This window comes from Gymnoscopelus braueri (genome assembly GCF_963280865.1).
Source record: "Gymnoscopelus braueri genome assembly, chromosome: 16".
NCBI classification, from domain to species: domain Eukaryota; kingdom Metazoa; phylum Chordata; class Actinopteri; order Myctophiformes; family Myctophidae; genus Gymnoscopelus; species Gymnoscopelus braueri.
The window spans coordinates 31,803,135-31,817,537 of record NC_137616.1 but is presented as its reverse complement, the minus strand read 5'-3'; the positions used below and the strand labels follow the sequence as shown (position 1 = coordinate 31,817,537).

At 41.1% G+C, this 14,403-nt stretch overlaps 1 protein-coding gene across 2 annotated transcripts in view; it reads left to right on the top strand.

Annotated features, from left to right (window-relative positions):
• cnih3 (cornichon family AMPA receptor auxiliary protein 3) overlaps positions 1 to 14,403 on the top strand; it is a gene marked incomplete at both ends in the record, with an annotated part of 96,256 nt that overhangs the window by 20,338 nt on the left and 61,515 nt on the right. The window lies entirely within an intron of this gene.

Sequence of the window (14,403 nt, the reverse complement as noted above, 5' to 3'; positions counted from 1 at the left end):
ATAATAATAATAATCAAAATAATAATAATAATAAAAAAAATATATATATATATATATTATTTTTTTTGTGTTGCAGTAGTCGACTATTAGTCGACTATAGGCAGCATTTGGCCAATCAGATTCGACTATAGAAATCCTTAGTCGGGGACAGGCCTAGGTTAGCCTGGTAAACCCCCTCCTTCCAGAAATCTCATTTGCATTGAACAAATGCAAATGAGATTTCCAGAGGGAGGGTTTACCAGGCTAGGCCTAGGTAACACACAGTATGTGTTTCTATTTCTACATATACAGTATGTTAAAATATACTGTATGTTATTAATGAGGCACGTGGCACTTCATTGTGAAACGTGAAAAGAAAGAATTCTCCTTGAATCGTCCCGAGGTGGAAGTGACATTCTATTTTACATTGCATGTATTTTGCCCATCAGTCAGACCAGTTTAATTTCCCTTCACTATTTTGCCTTTGCAGTTGCTTCCCGTTTCATCACCTATCTAAATGCAGCTGCGGCAGGCACATATGAATGGAGTGCATGTTGATGGTGTAATGGTTTAACCACTTACATTTGTTTGAAAATAGCAGATCTACAAGCTCACAACGCATCACTTCACAACGTGTTGTGAGACCGTACATCGGCTATTTTCTAATAGCTGTAGTATAAAATCAGGCCAAACTTCTTTAAAACATTTTTCATTCATTTTTTTTTGTTGTTGTTGACATTTGATATTCATTTGATCCGACACACCCCTCTCCTATAAACCCTTACAACTTAAAACCACATGTTGGATTCAATGTAAACATATTCCTGGTTCTGGTGACTAATATTGTCCTTCTAATGGGACCCACAAGACCTTCATTTTTCGATTAGGTTTGGTGGAGTTTGGATGTGACTTTGACTTAGGGCTCTTCACTGTTATTAGCAACTGAGAAGCTGTGGAACTGTGAAGCTTGTAAACGTATTTGGAACTGAGTGCTACAGTAACAACAAGAGAGAAAAGTTGGAGAGTTAATAAGGGCAGAACAAGAACAAAAGCCTGATGGAGAGAAAGAGGGGGGGGGTTTTGATTGCTGAGAGAGGATTTCTTAAGAGAGGCAAGTTATAGGAATTATTTGGCTTGAAAGGCATTTTTGGAGACTTTGAAGACATTATGTGGGACCAGATTTCACCACTCTGCAGCACTTTCATATCTTGTTATATTTGCATATCATTATGCGATCCAGAATGTATCAAAGAATTCAATGGGGAGATGGGTACTTAAGGTTCTGTCACATTATTATCTCCTTTTTCATCATTCTCCATTATCTCTTCATTGCTCGCATCCCTCTTCTCCCTCTCTCCATTCTTATTACTTAACTGACCCAGTATTTTATCCATTTTAAAAGGAAATGACCAGAAATTCATGTCTTTCTTTCTTTCTTGTACAGCCATGCATCTACAGTATGCGTCCTTTATTGCTGAGCTTAAATGAATCAAACATGAATGGCAAAACCTTTGATTAACTTTCTTAGGGGTGAATGAACGAGGATATATTGATGATATATCCTATGAATATGTTGATTCAGATCATAATGTTATCGCAAAACATGGTGTTAATCTGCAGAAACACATTGTCACAGCCGTCGTCGGGCGGTCTCAGCTTGTTAACTTACTGTATACGGTACAGTAGTTTGTGTTTAGCTTGTGTAATGCAGAATTGTCAATTGTGTTTATTTCCCTGTGTTTAGCTTTTGTAATACAGAATTGTGCAGCAATCATGAAGCAGTTGCGTGGCAACTGTGTGGCTGCCTCTAGGTGTCACAATAAATAAAACAGAATTATAATAAATTAACCATTTAACCATTATTATTAACCGGTTAGAAATGTCTTAACAGTTAACAGTCGTGTGGCCCCCGACTTCAAGTCGTTTTACAATTGTGGCCCCTGCCTTTTTTTCTGTCCTAGCGCAAAATTATGGTTAAGTATGGTAGTGTTGTGTCGGGACTTGCATGAACCGCCATCTTATGAAAAATGAAGTCGGGGCGTCCAAATATTCATTTTTCTGAGCCAGAAAAAATAACCAAATCCACGGAAGAAGCACCTTTTGTTTGCACCTCCAACACACTCACGTGATGTAAATTCCCTTCCCCTGTTCGCATACTAGATGTGTGACACCACTTTAGCTACAAGAAATTGCCTGATGTCTTACCAGCTAATGAACTCATCATATTTTATCTATAAAAACTTCATCAAAAACAATTCCTCTTTGGATGGAGCTAAGGTTCAGCAGCGGTTGAGGAGCAGTAAAATCACGGGACTTTTGCAGTGGATTCATTTTTAGTGGCACTGTGACAGGCAGTTTGTCCCTCAGAGAGAAGGTTGAGGTCAGGCAGCGGGCGGCAGAGAGCTAACTGGGGACAACATGAACCAACATCCCTGTAGAGAGCCCATGCCCCATAGGAGCTCAACTAAGTGTGCATCTGTGTGTATGCGTGCACACGCGTGTCTGTCTGTGTAGACCCTGTGTGGCTGTGCTTGTGTGTTTTTGTGTCTATGTGGTGGGGTTTTAGGCTCAGTATTGCAATGAACCCAATATTATGATCAGATACTACTGTACATAAACATAAACCACATGAACCCTATTTTCACGAGAAGGTGTATCACGAGTTTCATTAAATAAATGAAAACAATGGATGAATATTCATATCGTTTTTTTAAATGCGTTTAAATACATCTGTTACTCTAGATTTCACTCTTGCATTAAAAAGGCATATTAAAAACATGTGCCATGTATTGATACAACCCAGCTAACTTTAAACATAATAGGAATTTGTTAATAGCAAAACGGCTTTAAAACCAATTAGAAAACGTAATAGACAAGCCCTGAAAGTTGGGGTTAGGGTTAGTAAATGTTAAGCTTTGACAATATTGTATTCGGATGTCCATTTGGTGCATACGTAGCTGTCGGGCAGAAATCTCCTATCTCCATATTTCAACTTTTTTATGTTTTTTTTTTGTAGAGAAATGCCCTACTTCATCAAAAGTGTTGCACAACAGTAGTGAAAATAGCCAATGTAGTACAAGCTACAAAACACGGCACATTTGTAATGTGTAATAAAATAATAAAAGAAGGAACGGTTTTGGACATACAAGGTTTCCACTGTACAGTGACGATAGATAATCCATAATTCTGCTCCTCCACTGCTGAAGAGCTCTGTCAGAGCTTCAAGGTCTGCTTCAAGGGGAGACAGTATTGCCGCTTCCTGAACGAGACTCTGCCTATTCGCACAATCTGCCTTTTCTTATAACTCATCTAATCCGGGAACGCATATCTGTGTCATTTTAGATTTGAGCTATAACCATTATTTTATAATTTTATAACCATCTATTAAAAAATAGCAGATCTACAAGCTCATAGTGCGGCACCAAGTGTAGATCTGCTATTTTTGAATAATCGTGAAAATTTGTACAAACCTTTGAATATATGTATTTTTTAAAGCGAACATTTTTAACTCAAATCTTTGCTTCTGGTGGTCCCTGGAACAACATATTTTGAGATGGGGGTCCGCGGCCAAATACATATCATTTTGGGGGCCCTTGACATGAAAAGGTTTGAGAGCGACTGATTATAGCATAATATAACATACGTTTTTTTCAAAAAAACAAAGATTTGAGTTATACATGTTTATTGAATAAACATGTATATTAAAAGATTTGCACAAATGTTCGTGATTTAAAAAGAAACAGCAGATCTACAAGCTCATGTTAGCTTGTATATCTGCTATGTTTTAATAGCCAAAGTATATGATAATGATTAAAGTGGTTAAAATCTAAAATTGCAGATGCTTTCCAGGTCTTAAAGGGTTAAATCCATTAAAGAATGGAACAAGCTCCCTGTCAATCACAGAACTTCCACAGATTTCCATATTTTCTCCCATGAAGTTAGAAAAATGTTCCAGTTTCGTCAGCATCAGTTTGACATTTAACGTCGACTTATGTAATATTTTGATATTAGTAGCCTGTGTGATGTGTGTGCGTGTGGATGCCAATAGGTTGTCCATTTGTAGTGGAAATGATAGGTCTTGCACTATGTTTTAAAGCTTCTGTTCACCTGCCTTGGGACTACAGATATTAAGTAGTAGCTAAATATGGTACAAAGCATCTTTGTACCATAAATGATGAACCTCCCCTCCAAGTCTTGTAACTCTAGCCCTTACGGTTGTTGAGAAAAAAATACTTGAAATCGAGTTTTTTCATTTTCCCATTAAAGTGGATGGGGAAATGTAATGCACTAATAAATCAATATCAATTAAACTATGTAACCAATCTCTTAGCAAAATACAAGCGCACGATTCCCGGTGAAGCCGGTCATTTTCACATATGGCACTAAATTGGGAAAAATAAACTGTGGGAGGAGTTCCGGTTTGAAATAAAGTTTATCTAGAATAATAATAAAGCGTAAGGATTACTATAGTCTGGTTGCCCTCTTAGGGCAACCAGACTAAATAGCAAATTGCAGGTCTACAAACTCAAAACGCACCACGTTTGAGCTTGTTGATTGGCTATTTTTGCTATTGACAAAGTGACACTTTAATATGACGAAGTAGGGCATTAATATCCAAAAATCCTAAAAATTTAAAATATGGAGATATGATGTTTGTGCCAGACAGCAACGATATGGCAACTGTAGTTCTCTGAGCACATAGCCTGTGTGAAATAGAGCTGTCTGACTGATTAGCTGAAGGCTGTCTCCCCCCTGTTGCTCTTGTTTGCCTGGACATGGACCCATCTCTGGGTTCATGTTGCACATGGCATACATGCACACTGATGCACCCACACGCGCGCGCGCGCGCTCTCTCTCTCTCTCTCTCTCTCTCTCTCTCTCTCTCTCTCTCTCTCTCTCTCTCTCTCTCTCTCTCTCTCTCTCTCTCTCTCTCTCTCTCTCTCTCTCTCTCTCTCTCTCTCTCTCTCTCTCTCTCTCTCCCTCTCCCTCTCCCTCTCCCCCTCCCTCTCTCTCTATCTCTCGCTCTCTCTCTCTCTTTTTTTTTGTTGTCCCCAGATGAGAATACATAATTGTTTTGAATGTCCCAACACAGCTCAGGGCTTGGCTTGTCCTTTTACTACGCTCAAGGCAGCTGTTGCTTTTTTGGCTTTTCCAACAACATGCACAAATGTGCGCGCACGCGAGAGAGAAATATGAACCATTACACACTGCAGATGCACTGAATCACACACACACACACACACACACACACACACACACACACACACACACACACACACACACACACACACACACACACACACACACACACACACACACACACACACACACACACACACACACTCTGTCTGTCTGTCTGTCTGTCTGTCTCTCTCTCTCTCTCAAATTAACACGCATAGTCTTACACGTACAGTACATACACACCCCGGCACATCCAGTCTACTATTAAGGGATCAAGTGTTGCCTGGGAGCCATGATAATATCATGTACCTCTGCCATGTTACATCAGAACCAGAACACAGCAACAACACAGAGGCATCCTGGGGGAAGAACCTTGGAGGAACTCATGGTTCTAAAATATCTAATGAGTCTCATTTTAAATCTGTTAGCCACCAAGGAATGCACATTATGCACTCAGTCGCAGTCATTTAAATTGGTCTATTAAACATATGCCTGGGGCACATTAAGGAACACCACGTAAATGCTGATCTGTGACTTGGTCTACCACCTGTGGTGCTGTAAAATGATCTACAGTAGGCTATATGATTTATAGATTTATAATAATGCATTGTGATTTTTGATTCCTTACCTAATGGTCATATAGGATTCATTTAATGTCATTGAGTAATGTAGCTATGTATGCCTGATGCAAATTGTGCATAGATGTCTCTTTCTTAAGAGGTCCCGACTGTCCCTATCGGGGCATAACTCGAACACTGTTGAGTCGGCTGTAGCGGACTTCGCAACGTTCGGCACATCGCCTCGGTCGCCTGTGACTCGCTCGGCAGTGCCTCTCGTGGCTCAAGTCCGCTTCAGACGGCGCACCTACGCAACAGCTTTTTAGCAGAGTGGTCACCCTTTCTACATCTTGGGTTTGAGAACGACACTTCTGCATTCCAGTGTGGGCGGGACTATCGGGACGTTGTAAATTGACACGACGGGAGGACCCATCACGTCAAATGTTTGCCGTTTGGTCAGATGTTGTCCCATGCTGTCACTATACATGTAGTACTGCTTGACAGTGAAAATGTGTTATTCATGTTATTAATTGGCTTTGAAGTGCATTTGATGGCATTTTTGTTTTGCACCCTGCACAGCAGCAGCACATTAGCTAAAAGAAAATGTTGAGAAGCATCATTAACACCTTTACCGCCGGGCCCGTAGTTCTACGGGCCGTTAAATCCAACGGTTAAGCGCCGAGCCCGTAGTCCTACGGGCTGCGGTCTTTTCGCGCATGCGCGGTCCGGGTGCACTTTCGGAATTTTTTTGATCCACTTCCGTTTCCGGTTTGATGACAGGAAATAGAATTATTTGGGATCCGGTTTCGACGATCACGCCCGCTCCCATTCTACAGACGAAACTGAAACTCAATTCTCTTCCTGTAGTTTTTTCTCCTCGCATTTCACTGTTTAACGTAATCCGCTCTAACTACAGTCATGGAAGTCCGTTTGACACGCGGTCTTCACTGGGAGATACAGGGAGATCTCGCGGATGTAAACAGACCGTTCACGGCTCAATCTTAAGGATTTTAACAAGATCTATGGCGACATGAAAAAAACAAAAAAACAACAAAAACACCTTGGCACTGGTGAGTACATTATGAGATTAACCTCTGGCGGTGGATGTGTTAACTGTCTCCCCCGTGAACCTTCACTCCCTCCTGTCCACGTCTCTGGGGCTCACCCACCAGTCAAGCGTACACCGCCGGTGCACTTCCTGTTGTTTTCAATTTGTTCTTAATTGGCCAGACTAGCTAATTAAGTAACGGTAAATCACACATGTGCACAAACACAACAAAACTTGCACAAACGCAACAAACATGCATAACAGCAAGCAACCTATGTGCATAAACACAAATTTGCACCTACACACACACACACACACACACACACACACACACACACACACACACACACACACACACACACTTATTCCTTTGACTGATTTGACTCTTGTTTACAGCATTGCACCAGGCTTTTGCTTGTCAAGCAGATGCCACTGAGTTGCATCAAAAGAGCTTCAGCCTAATTGCCTCCTAATGAGAAGTTTTGAGTTGGCAGTTTTGGGCGGGCACACAGACACACACACACACACACACACACACACACACACACACACACACACACACACACACACACACACAGATCCCTCTGGTGATGCCAAGTGGAATACGTATGTATATTTAAAGCCTGAATTACACTTAGTTGTGTGCTGGTGTCGCACAGCACACTGAAAATAGCAGATCTATAAACTTCACTGCTATGCATTGCAAACTGTAGATCTGATATTTTAGGTGTTCAACACAATGCGCAACCAGGTATAACTCCATTGTACTCAAGATGAAGGTAACAGCAGGATGTGTCACACAAAGCTGTTTTAACATTTAAGGAGTAGTGGATAGTCGAGTGTCATTGTAGATATCTGAAACATTCATTTGGATTAGGATGAATTGAATTATTGTCGGGTGGAAACCGCATATGTTCAAAACTGTTACTTTTCAGGATTCAAATAATAGCAGATCTACTAGCTAGTAAAAAAAAAAAAAACATGAAACTTTGAAATATGGAGATAAGAGCGTTCTGCCCGACATTGATGCAATGTTAAAACCAACACCGTCTCACTCCCCAAAAGTCATATTGTGACGTAGTGACCAAACGTCAACATGTGCCTTGAAGGGGGGGCAAATAAGGCACATGTTGACTTTTCGGGACTGCCGCATTTTTGACGGTCTGACCAAAAAGCGGTAAAAACGTTGGCGGCGCGCCGTCTCAATCGGACTTGAGCCACGGGTGAGACTGCCGAGTGAGCTTAGGCGAGCGAGTTGGCGTTGCTGAGCGTTGCAAAGTCCGTTGAGCGACTCAGTGCTGTCCAAGTTATGTACCGATAGGCACAGAATCATAAATCATATATTCCCCAAAAGTCATATTGTGACTTTTTTTGCCCCCCCTTCACGTCACATGTTGACGTTAGGTCCCAAAAAGTCAAAATGTGCCTTTCTGGAGTGAGACAGCGTTGTTAAAGCAGCTTGCCAGACATATGGGGACATTCTTCAGGTGGTTCCTGTCATGCACACTGTTAGTAGTGAGCAACAAATAGTGTCATACCAGACCCTGCAGTGTCAAATCATGAGTGTTCATTTAGCTCTGAGAGTGTACAAATGCAACCCTATTTACTTTGTTGTATGACAACTAGCAATGATAACCAATCTGCGAGTTCCCATGTTGCCATCACGTGTTGCATCACAGAGCTTTAGAGCTTGTAGATCTGTGTGTGTGTGTGTGTGTGTGTGTGTGTGTGTGTGTGTGTGTGTGTGTGTGTGTGTGTGTGTGTGTGTGTGTGTGTGTGTGTGTGTGTGTGTGTGTGTGTGTGTGTGTGTGTGTGTGTGTGTGTGTGTGTGTGTGTGTGTGTGTGTGTGTGTGTGTTAGGGCATTAACGAATAGTGATTTATGGTATTCGAATTATTCGACCCAAAAGTATTCGAATAGTCGATTATTCGGTTTGATTATAAAAAATAAAAAAATTAAAACATTTTTTTTTTTTTTTTTTTTTTTTTTTCAATTTCATTGATGACTCGACTCAAGGAATGCGAGTTGACGTCACACCAGAGCTCACAGCTGCGTGTCTGCTCTAGAAAAGCCACTAAAAAAAAGAAAATCTAAAAAAAAAAAAAAAAAATGCTTTTTTTTTTTTTCCGAATAGTCGAATAGTGGTTTGATAGTCGAATAGTCGGTTTGATATTCGAATATTCGACTATTCTGTGAATGCCCTAGAGTGTGTGTGTGTGTGTGTGTGTGTGTGTGTGTGTGTGTGTGTGTGTGTGTGTGTGTGTGTGTGTGTGTGTGTGTGTGTGTGTGTGTGTGTGTGTGTGTGTGTGTGTGTGTGTGTGTGTGTGCGTGCGTGCGTGCGTGCGTGCGTGCGTGCGCACTTACAGTACGTGCGCACTTACAGTACGTGTGTGCATGCGTGCGTGCGTGTTCATCTAACATGTGTGTGTACAGTATATGTTCAGGGGCACACATGAGTGTGTCTGCATGTGCAACTTTACTTTGAGTGAGTGTGTGTTTAATAATACACAGCGAAATCCTCAGTGTTAAAGGGGCATGACACCCCAGGCTGATTATTTTGTTTGTTTTCCACTTCAGGTGAAAAACTACAGCAGATTAAAAACAGACTAGTAAGCAACACAGCTGCACCAAACAAATTAATGATGTTTGTTAGATTTTCTTAGGTGTGTCCAGAGCCAAGGGCATGCCAATGTGCAAGCACCTAAAATCTAACACACACATTATTAATTTGCTGCAGCTGTGTTGCTTACATCACTGTGTACTAGGCCTTACCTCGATTATTCAAATAGTCGACTAATCAGTCGACGGGTGTCCGAGTCGACCGCCAGTCTCTTAGTCGAATTATGAAAAAAAAATGAAAAAAAAAAAAAAAAATGTATTTAATAAATAAATATTTTTTTCGACTGAGAGATTGGCCTAGTTTGTTATATTAATAAACTAATAGTTTGCCAAAAATAGGATATACATCATGATTTATTGGGAGAAACCAAGCAAGTATATGTTAAATCAGACAGCAGAGTCACTGCCCATCTTTCGCCGCAGGCTGAAAACCCAGCTCTTCAGGAAACACTACCCATCCTCTCTGCCTGGCCTACTTGTTGTTAACTAGTTGTACGAACGCTGGTGTTATTGTTGTGCTGTTTTATTGGATCTTGTTTAGTCGATACACTTATTTGTTTTAGCTCCTGCTCATTTGATTTTGCTATTTTGTCTCATCTGTTTAAGAAAGTAGGTAGCTGATATATTGCACTTTTACCTTAGCGCTAGGTATACTCTTGGTTGCTTGTTTTTGCAGAAAATGCACTTAATACTTCTGGTGATTAGTAGTTTTCGTTCCCTACCTATGTTGAATGCACTTATTGTAAGTCGCTTTGGATAAAAGCGTCTGCTAAATGACTGTAATGTAATGTAATGTAAGCACCCCTACAGCCCAAATGAAATGTTCCTCTATTGCATAACATTTTTTTTGCCATGATTCGACTGAGATTGGCAGTCGAATCAGACTGATTCGACTGCCAATCTCAGTCGAATCATGCCAATCATGTTGCATCATGTTGTTCGACTATTAGACAACTATAGGCAACTATTGGCCAATCAGATTCGACTATAGAAATCCTTAGTCGGGGACAGGCCATGTTTTACCCTGCTGTAGTTTTCCATTTTCACACTCTCAGAGTAAAATGTATTATTGTGTTTGTGTATTTATTTTAACCACATAGCCCTAGCGTCCCTATTCTGGGCATGTCATAATAAACTAACACGTAGATCCACATTGAGCTTGTGGATTGTCTATTTTTGCTATTTGACAAAAAAAAAGATATGCTGTATATACACAGTATATAATGTGTTTAAAAATAGCTTTTATCTGTTTTTGCAAATGAACTCTCAGCAAAGATAAACGGCCCTTTTCCATTAGTGCTGAAATGGCTTCACTTTACTTATTCCTGTAGACTCCTAGGTGGAGCCGCAATCACACCCTGCCATCGGACTCAGTTTTGGGAAGTTTTCTTCAGGTTGGTTTTGGCCTCCCCACTTTTCTTTTGCCCTGTGGATTCTAGTCCAATGCTTGCCTGGTGGTGATGTCAGCTGGTTTGCGGAGGGTGTGTCCAATCCACCCCCACTTCCTCTTCTTCACATCCTGGCTTTGATGGAGTTTTGGTTGGTTCTCTCCAACAGGCTGGCGTTTGAATTGACTTTTATCGAGTCTGTTCAGAATGTGTCTAAGAAGGCATCTGTTGACAAAGGTTTGGAGTTTGTTGGTGGTGATATTAGTCACTCTCCATGTCTCTGATCCATAGAGGACTGTCGTGACGTTAGTGTTGAATGTTCTGATCTGGTTTCGGAGGGACAGTGCCTTGGGCTTGAATTTCCAGATGGGTCGCAGCGTATTAAAAGCATGTTTGGCCTTGTTGATCCTGCTTTTGATGTCATCGTCTGATCCACCATCTTTGCCAAGGATGCTCCCCAGATATGTGAAGCGGTCAGATTCTTTCATGTTCTCTGGGAGTTCCCGTTTGTTTTTATTCTCATAGCTTCTGTCTTCTTCGGAGAGTCGTGTCAGCTTAGAGCGTGCATGTTGTTGTTTGAGAGAAAGAATGCCGCCATCATCTGTAAACTCAACGTCTACTGACCATGGTTGTTTTTCTCATGATCCAGTCAATGACCATCAATAAAATTTGCTTCACTGAAGACCTGGGCAATTAACCGAAACATATTTCTAAACCAACATTTAGAACCAACTGACGTATAATCGAATAATCAACAAAACGACATGAAAAAAATCTAATAGATCTTTTATGATCGGCTAAATCGATTAGTCTGATTAACCACTTAACCCTGTATTATACTTCGGTCTACAATGGTGGATGTACAAAAATAGTGAAATAGCCAATCTGCTATTTTCATAATCGTTCATTAATTGTAATCGAAGCAAAGGTTTGAAATAATCGTGATATTATTTGAAGCCATATTGCCCAGCCCTACCCCACCGTGAATATACTGTGAGGTATTTGGAATAATGAAAGGTTAAAAAGGCAATATGACTTTTTTTCACATGCTGCTGTTGTCCCATGAGGTTTTTTGTTTTTGATAGATGAGAGAAATTAGGTGCTTTAGTTGTTCTCAAACATTTTCATGTCAAGGATCCCCAAAGTGATGTTTTTGGCTGCAGACCCCCATTTGAAAAGATTTTGCGCCAGGGACAGCCCATCTACAAACTCACAACGTGTGGCATTATAATATAGGGATTTTGTGTTTTTTAAACTAGCCCTTATTTAGCTGGGGACCCCCTTGAACCCCCACCAAGGAACCCTGGAGGACCCCGAACCAGTGGTCTACAATACTGTACATGACAATGTTATGTGATAAACTTTGGCAGGTCCTATTTTCTTGTAGCTAGCCGCTGAGATTGTGTATGTCTAATGTGAGTAATACTGTTTATCTTTAGCCAGTAGAAAGGCCCAACACTGAGTGTTATACAGTATGATCAGGGTAATTCAATATGATACTGTGAGTGAGTAATTTCTCTCCCCACGATGTATGACGGCGCCTCTCTAGCCTCTCTGCCTGGCATTTAGCTGTGCTTCTAAATATGGAGCCTGACTTACTTGAACCCTAGCATCCCTATTATTTGGCTAACATTCTGTGAAAATAACAGATCTACAAGCTCCCAACGTTGTGAGCATGTAGATTTGCAATTTTTGGCAAATATTTTGTGTAGGGCGAAAACACGATGGGGCCTAGTGTAGAGCCCTTGTGAATCCAGTCAACCAAGTGGATTTAAGTTACAGCTCAGACATTGAATGTGCGTAGACAATAAGACTTTTTTGGGGCTAGTTCCGCTACACACCATAAGCCAGAGGGACAGGAGCGTTGTAATTGGCTAGTTGTAGTTGGTAGCAGGAATCTTATCTCTTCGATGTATAAATATATATAAAGAGAACATACCAGGCTGATCGGCCTGGTAGTTTGCAAGATAAGCTGTGGACAGACACACAAGAGGCACACACATACAGTAAGGGCAAAAACATGATCTCTTGCTATTTATCTACCCCAAGATAATACTGCGGGCTCCAAAATAAACCACACATAAACAATTACACGTGTATGCACGCACGCACGCACGCACGCACGCACGCACGCACGCACGCACGCACGCACGCACGCACGCACGCACGCACGCACGCACGCACGCACGCACGCACGCACGCACGCACGCACGCACGCACGCACGCACGCACATACCCATTAAAAAACACATTTACTTACAGGGGCACAGGGTGTTCTTTCCTTGACAGCAGAAGCTGACATCAAGGGTGACTTCAAAAGTGCAAGGTTCAAGTAAGCAGCAAGAACTTAGTCATTGAGAGAAAACAAGTATGTGCTACTAAGTAACTAGGATAGCAGGTAGACATCAAACCTATAGCATCTATCTAATGTATCATGCTAATCTCTAAACAAGCAAACAACATAATTATACAGTCTTCTTCTTCTTCTTTCACCTGCATGTCCTCTATCACTGATCCATAAACCTCCTCTTTGGCTTTCCGCTGAGATTGTGTACGTCTAATGTGAGTAATACTGTTTATCTTCAGCCAGTAGAAAGGCCCAACACTGTGTGTTGTTATACAGTATGATCAGGGTAATTCAATATGATACTGTGAGTGAGTAATTTCTCTCCCCACGATGTATGACGGCGCCTCTCTAGCCTCTCTGCCTGGCATTTAGCTGTGCTTCTAAATTTGGAGCGTGAAGCAGCAGCAGCCGCAAGCGACGCTGCAGTTCGTCGGCTCTACATTGTCACTCTGCCTAAAACTACAGGGGCAAGACTGCTTTCTAACATTCTCTAAAGGCAAGAATATATCGCATACGGAGTATGAGTCCATCCTACGGAGGCAGAGTGCATGAGAGTGCATGAGAGTGCATGAGAGTGCATGAGAGTGCATGAGAGTGCATGATTGTTTATATGAGCATATGTTGTCATGTGAAGAGCCCTCCACAGGTGTGTGCGACACACACACACACACACACACACACACACACACACACACACACACACACACACACACACACACACACACACACACACACACACACACACACACACACACACTGGCAGATTCACCAAGTCCTTATAAAATGCTTTGTAATGTGTTATGTTTATTATTATAAAGCATTGAGTACTTACAACTGTAATTATAGAGTTATAAGCAGATTGTAATGCATTTACTGTATAAGTAAATTATAAAGGCAATTAATTGTCCGAGATGCTCCATTGCTTTACTGTATGCTTTATTATTTCTGTTTGCTGAAGTGTCCCGCTTCTGTGATGCTGTTAACCGATTGATGGTGGTACTCCCTTTCTTCTTGGCATTTATAAGTATGTTGATTATAAATGATAGACATGGGCTTCTTAGAAAGTGTTACCAAACTGGTAAAACAATTACACAGTATTGCGTTAACAATAAAAAACTAAAAAGGCTGTGACTTGGGTGTGGAACATCAGAAAGAGTCAAAACATGTTTTGAAGAGATACTGACATTCTACGGATGTATTATCACATTCTTCCAATAAATTATTTGTCTCTTTAATTCCTTCCCCGCTCCTTTCTCCTTATCAGTATGGTGGTCATTAGCAGCTG